The following is a 7,354-nucleotide window of genomic DNA, read 5'->3' on the forward strand; positions in this document are numbered from 1 at the left end:
ATCATCGAAACACTATTTGAGTGAATAAAAATTATTGTAACGAGTCATACCGTTGCATTGTGGAATAAAATGATGAAACAAGTCCTGAGCAATCTCTTCCAAACAATTCATAGACGGAAAATAACCTCTCTTCTCTCCCACTGATACAGAACACAATATTCCAATGACCAAACTTCAAAGACACACCATCCTTTCATTGGCATTTCTATGAATGACTGAAGCCAGTCACTAAAGATGCAAACAATTTGGAAGCAATGCAAATTATTTAAGTGTTTATGAGAGGTAGTGTAGTTTTCACGATTGATCGGGGCTTTGTATAATATACGAGTTGTGTGCATGTGTATATTGCTTATACGCATATGTGTGTGTGTACATATATATATATACATACATACATACATACATACATACATACATATAGATATTATATATATATATATATACACACACACACATATATATGCATATATTTATATCTATATACAAACACGTACATGCATATATGTGTGTGTGTATTTACAAACACGCGCATACACACATATATATATACGTATATATATATATATATACCTACATACATACATATATGGGTGTGGGTGTGTATGCGTGTATGTATGTATGTATTTATGTATGTATGTATGCATGCATTTATGTATGTATGTATGTATGTATGTATGTATGTATATATGTATGTATGTATATGCGTGTATAGGAATTTAGCCTACATAACCACGCTACTGTGAATTTCTCGTTTCCGGAAACGGGAAACCCGTACTACTGACGAATGAACAAATAAATAAACTTTATTACATATATTAACTTTTATTTTTTTTAAAAACTATGCAACTATTTTTTAAAGACACATGTACCTACCTATCTATTTATTTATCTATCTATCTATCTGTTAGTCTATCTATCTATCTATCCATCCATCAATCCATTTCCCTGTCTATCTATGTCCCTCTCTTTATATATATATATATATATATATATATATATATATATATATACATATCATTATCCTCATCATCATCATCATCATCGTCGTCTTCGTTTAACGTCCGTTTCCATGCTAGCATGGGTTGGACGATTTGAATGAGGACTGGCGAACCAGATGGCTGCATCTGGCTCCAATCTGATCTGGCAGAGTTTCTACAGCTGGATGCCCTTCCTAATGCCAACCACCCAGAGAGTGTAGTGGGTGCTTTTACGTGCCACCGGCACGAGTGCCAGTCAGGCAGTACTGGCAATGGCCACGCTCAAATGGTGTTTTTTACGTGCCACCTGCACAGGAGCCAGTCCAGCGGCACTGGCAACGATCTCACTCTAATGTTTTTCACGTGCCAGTAAGGCGACGCTGGTAACGATTACGCTCGAATGGTGCTTTTAACGTGTCACTAGTTGCGGAAGCCAGTTAGCTGCTCTGGCAACGATCACGCTCGGATGGTGCTCTTAGCGCCCCACTAGCACGGATGTCAGTCATCGAATTTGATTTATATATATATAAGTACATATAATTGAAGAAATTTGTGTCAGGAAGAAGGAGTACGTATGGACATTTATTTATTATTCTCTACAGTTGTTTCGACGCAACGTAGTTCTCCAAGAATACTGGTACTTATTATGCAACTGTTTGTTTGCATAATGAGACCTAGTTGTGTTTCTGCAGGCGATAAACGAGTATTATATCCGCTAATTTAAAATCTTCTGCTTCAAACCACGACAAGGATGATGGCCTTGAAGTAGAAGATTTTAAACTAACGGAAACAACACTCGTTTATCGCCTGAGGAAAAACAAAAGATCTGATTATACAAACAAGCAATTGCATAACCAAATACCTGTATTCTTGGAGAACTGTGTTGCGTTGAAACAACTGTAACGGATAATAATTGAATGTCGCGCTTCTTCCTGACTCCGATGTTTCCAATTTTATATTCACACACGACGAATGCCCAAATTTAAACTTGGAAGTATATAACAACCCCTCCGATCGTATTGGGTAATTCTGAAGGTGGACGAGCTTTACACTGTACCCTACCCCGTTTCTAACGGAATAAAACACAACCTATATATATATAATATATATATATATATATATATATAATATATATGTGTGTGTGTGTGTGTGTGTGCATATGTGTGTGTGTGTGTGGGTGTGTGTGTGTGTGTGTTGTGTGTGCGCTTGTGTGAGTATTTGTGTTTATGTTCGTGTATACATATATGCGTGTGTGTGTGGGTGAAATTGCGTGTGTGTATTGCAGATATGCATATCTTTTTTTTTTCATCAACCGATTGTTATCCTACATTTGTTGTCTTCCCTATATTCCTTCCTCAGCCCCACAACCATTAATATTACCTTCATCGCCACATAAAGCACCCTTTGATAAAAACATCCCTTCCTTTACTCTTATCATCATTTGGCACATATGTTATAACCCACCCCATACACACCCCTTCAAGATATAACCTGAATATAGTGAAAACAAGATAAATATTAATATACTATAAACGAAACATATACAGAAATATATTATGCAAACGTAACGATGAAGAAAAGAAGCGTTTGAAATAGATGCCAAACTTTGATAATCACAATATGGGGGCTAAAACCAATTATGTACTTTTTTTCCGTACCTTCCTAATAACGTTATAGTCTTAGCGAAAACAAGACATCATACAAATAATATTTTGTGCTCTTCGTACTATGCCAACATATATTGATGTTTGTGATGAACAGTATGTGACAAACGATTACGCTTTCAGCACACCATGTGTCTTATACGGCTTCCGTTAACGCTTTATAGAATCTAATATACCAAATATATGAATATATGCTTCCTTCAGCATACACACACACACAAGCACATATACGATACACACATGAATGTATATGTACATATATACACATATACATACGAACATATATACGTATGTGTATATCTATATGTATATACATACACACACACGTATATGTGTACATCTATCTATGTAACTATCTATCTATCTATCTATCTATCTATCTATCTATCTATCTATCTATCTATCTATCTATCTATCTATCTATCTATCTATCTATTTATATATGTATGTATGTATATATGTATGTATATATATATATATATATATATAATATATATATATATATATATATATATATATATATATATATATATATATATATATATTATATATGTATGTATGTATGTATGTTTTTGTAGTTGAAATTTGCAGAAAAACAAAAGATGAAGAGAGGTGTATAAACAACAAACAGGTGCATTAGTTTGACGCTGGGAAGGTGTGAAAGACTATTACGTTTCGAGCCTACATATATATGTATATGTGTGTGTGTATATATATACACGTGTGTGTATGAGGGACAGAAACAAGTATAGTTATAACAGGTTGCAGACTCACCTGTCTTAGGTGACAAATGGCAATTTCACAATGTCTTGCTTAACAATCTGCAATGGGAATTTCTTCACAGTGATCAAATGCGTGAGGTGTATGTGATTTGACACAGTCCATTAAATCTACATTACCTTTACAAGTGCATAGTGTGCCGTGCGTCAGATCTCAAAGTGATTACAGAGCAGCGTGGGGGACAAACACAAACACAAAAAAGCTCACACGCACGCAGACATGCAGACACACACACACACACACACACACACACACACACACACACACATACACATACACACACACACATGCACGCACACACACGCGCGCATAAAATTCATATATTGCGAGTCCTTTCAGTTTCCGCCTACCAAATCTACCCTTAAGACTGTACTCAGCCCGCGAATATAATAGAAGGCAACTGCCAAAGTTCCACTCAGTGGAACCGAAGCCAGACCCATGGGATTGAGAAGATAGAAAACAAATCAGGAATAAATATGGAAAGAAACACACCGTGTACTGCTTCTAATTCCTAAACACTACCAACGTTTGTACTGATACGTAAATTACAATAGCACAGTTCAGTTCTATACAAGATTTTGTACACAATATCTATAAGTTACTCTTCATTTTATGGTCAGAGATACGAGTAATCGATCTCTGAGGAAGAAGCCAAAATAAAATCAATCACGCCAGCCCAATCCGCTTTACTTCGTCACGGGGGGAAAAACTTTTAGGTTTTTAGTATAAAAACTACAGTTTACAATAAGATTAAAAATAATGTTCATCAGGAGTGGCTGTGTGGTAAGTAGCTTGCTAACCAACCAAGTGGTTCCGGGTTCAGTCCCATTGCATGGCATCTTGGGCAAGTGTCTTCTGCTATAGCCCCGGGCCGACCACTGCTTTGTGAGTGGATTTGGTTGACGGAAACTGAAAGAAGCTTGTCGTATATATGTATATCTCTATATATAAAACTGAAATGCGTTTTTACCGCTTGGATCGCTTTCAATGCCACTACGACCCGTCCGATTCGCTCCAAAATTTACAGGGACATGTAGAATGAGGTGACGATGCGCGTGGGCTACCTTAGAAATCCCTAGCTTAAAAGGCGTGGTTGCTAGGGGCCATCTTCTTCACTCACATTATTTCCTTCTTTCCCTCTCTTACTCCCCCTCATTTATAACGTTGACAATGTCCACTCCCGTTATTTAATGTATTCCCCTCAACTCCCTTTCACTTTGCCTTTATAAGGTCGTCAGGTGGCTTTCTTTGATGTATCTGTTTGCATTCATAGGGAGAATTATCATCGCCCCAATTTATGTATATGTCTCCCTCACTCACTCACTCTTTTTCCTAATGATAATTATCATCGCCCCCACCACCACCGCCACCACCAACACACAATACTCACTCTATTTCATACAAACGGCCTTCTTTTATGTATCTGTCTGTGTGAAAGTGAGAAATAACTGAAATGTTTTACTCGGTTTTTGAACTGCGTGCGTGTGTATGCATGTATGTGTGTGTGTATGTATCTATGTATGTGTGTATGTGTGTATGTATGTGTATGTATGTGTATGTGTGTATGTGTGTGTATGTATGTGTGAGTGTGCATGTATGTATGTACCTTTGCCTGTTTATGTAACGGTCTGCTATGTAGAAATGAGGTTGACTCAATGGAAATGCATACATACACACACACATACATACACACACATACACACATACATACACATACATATACATACATACACATACATACACACACACACATACATAGATGCAGACCTATGTTAAAAGTGCTGGCAAGTTTGCATGACAACTATTTTTTTCTTCAAATGAAAGGCGTCAATGAGGACAAAATTCCTCATCTTATAAAATGTGGCCCCAGTACACCCGAACGAAATCACGTTATATTAACCAAAATGTGAAAAGGGGTATAAATGGGGCTGGAAGGGGATTAAAATTTAAAGGAGCGGGTGTTTAGGAATTCTCTGTTACATCAAGCTAAAAAATTTGCGCAAGCCTTTTAATCGTCAATGTGTTGCCGTCCATGATGAAGAAGTTTTGAATGCTTGCCATGGTGAGTCTACTGTTGTGAAAAAGAATCACTTCAAAACTTGGTGTTTAGGGATTTTCTTTTACATCAAATTCAAAATTTTACGCCAGCCGTTAAACAGTCAAAACGTTGCTGTCCGTCGTTAAGAAAAGCCAGCCATACTGACTCTACTACCCTCAGATTCTATCCCTTCAAACTTTGGTTTCCAATATTTTATTATTTTTATTCAGCTCGCAAGTTTGTCTGTCCCTTTTAAATGTTAGTGTTTTGCTGTCTGCCTTGAAGCAGACCTTTCCGTTATTACTGCCTGATATTTATGATTGATCTTTCTAAATATTTTATTTCTCAACTTACTCAAGATATTTTGTTGTTTATAAATGGGAGGGAGTAAGAGAAAGCGAGGGAGAGTCCGAGAGAAAGGAAGAGTAAGAGAGTGGGGAAAGTGAGAGAGAAAGGAGAGAGAAACAAAGAGGAAGAATCATCATCATCATCATCATCATCATCGTTTAACGTCCGTTTTCCGTGCTAGCACGGGTTGGACAGTTTGACCAGGGTCTGGGAAGCCAGGAGGCTGCACCAGGCTCCAGTCTCATCTGGCAGTGTTTCTACAAGTGGATGCCCTTCCTAACGCCAACCACTCTGTGAGCGTAGTGGGTGCATTTTTCGTGCCGCCGGCACAGGTGCCAGGGGGGGCTGGCAATGGCCACGATCGGTTGGTGCTTTTTACGTGTCACTGGCACAGAAGCCAGTCAAGGCGGCGCTGCAATCCGCCACGTTCGGATGGTGCTTTTTACGTGCTGAAAGGAAGCAACAGAAAGTAACAACCACACTCTTACCCGCGCGTAGAGCGGGTCACCTTCAGCTAGTATATATATATATATATATATATATATATACGTGTGTGTGTGTTTGTGTGTCTATGTTTGTCCCCCTAGCATTGCTTGACAACCGATGCTGGTGTCTTTACGTCCCCGTAACTTAGCGGTTCGGCAAAAGAGACCGATAGAATAAGTACTGGGCTTACAAAGAATAAGTCCCGGTGCTCCAGCATGGCCGCAGTCAAATGACTGAAACAAGTAAAAGAGTAAAAGAGTAACTACCATACATAAGCCTCCCTTAGATTTCTCTTTATCTTGAAAATGCTCTGCAGTACTTGCACACCCCCACACACATATATATGCGCATGCAATAACACATACATACGTACATACATAATTTTATATACATATATATATATATATATATATATATTAGGATAATGGAGTGAACAAGTAATTTTATTACATCAATTTACAATTGTTTCATCTGTATTCGATATCATGAACATTGGTGTTATGCAATAATATAGCAATATATTTATGAGATGTCATTGACACGTATCAAAATTCGACTTTTCAGAATGGTATATAAAAATTATTTGTTGTAGATACTTAAATTATCAATAATTCATACACGTATCGATTTGAGTGTGTTTGCATGGTTACATCTGCATATTACAAGCAGAACGAAACCAAACAAAACAAAATAGTCTCCGATTTGAATTAATCCGTCAAGAAACTGATGAAACAAGAATGGAAAAATATAGAAAGCATCCCACCACAAAAAAAATAAGGAAATACATAATTTTTTCTAGAAAATGTAATAAATTATTGGCTTCTTAATAGTTTCTATGTCAAAAGGTACTTTATAGCAATGTTCTTCGAGAGATATTTAACCCTCTTGAGGTATTCTATCGGCTATTTTCGTTAGGAATTGTTGACATACAGTTTTTATCACGTTTCTAGACTTTTCATATTTTTTAATGCTATATTTTAGTAGTCAGTTAGGATGTGATGTCCCCTAACACAGAATTCATTGGTCACACTGACACCACGAACACATATGCTTAAAGGTGG

General features: G+C 37.1%; 1 protein-coding gene across 2 annotated transcripts in view; it reads right to left on the reverse strand.

The window, feature by feature from the left end:
- Positions 1-7,354, reverse strand: part of LOC118764827 — a 1,200,000-nt gene that overhangs the window by 168,329 nt on the left and 1,024,317 nt on the right. The gene's annotated exons all lie outside the window — the stretch shown is intronic.

This window comes from Octopus sinensis, linkage group LG9, assembly GCF_006345805.1.
Source record: "Octopus sinensis linkage group LG9, ASM634580v1, whole genome shotgun sequence".
Lineage (NCBI taxonomy): Eukaryota > Metazoa > Mollusca > Cephalopoda > Octopoda > Octopodidae > Octopus > Octopus sinensis.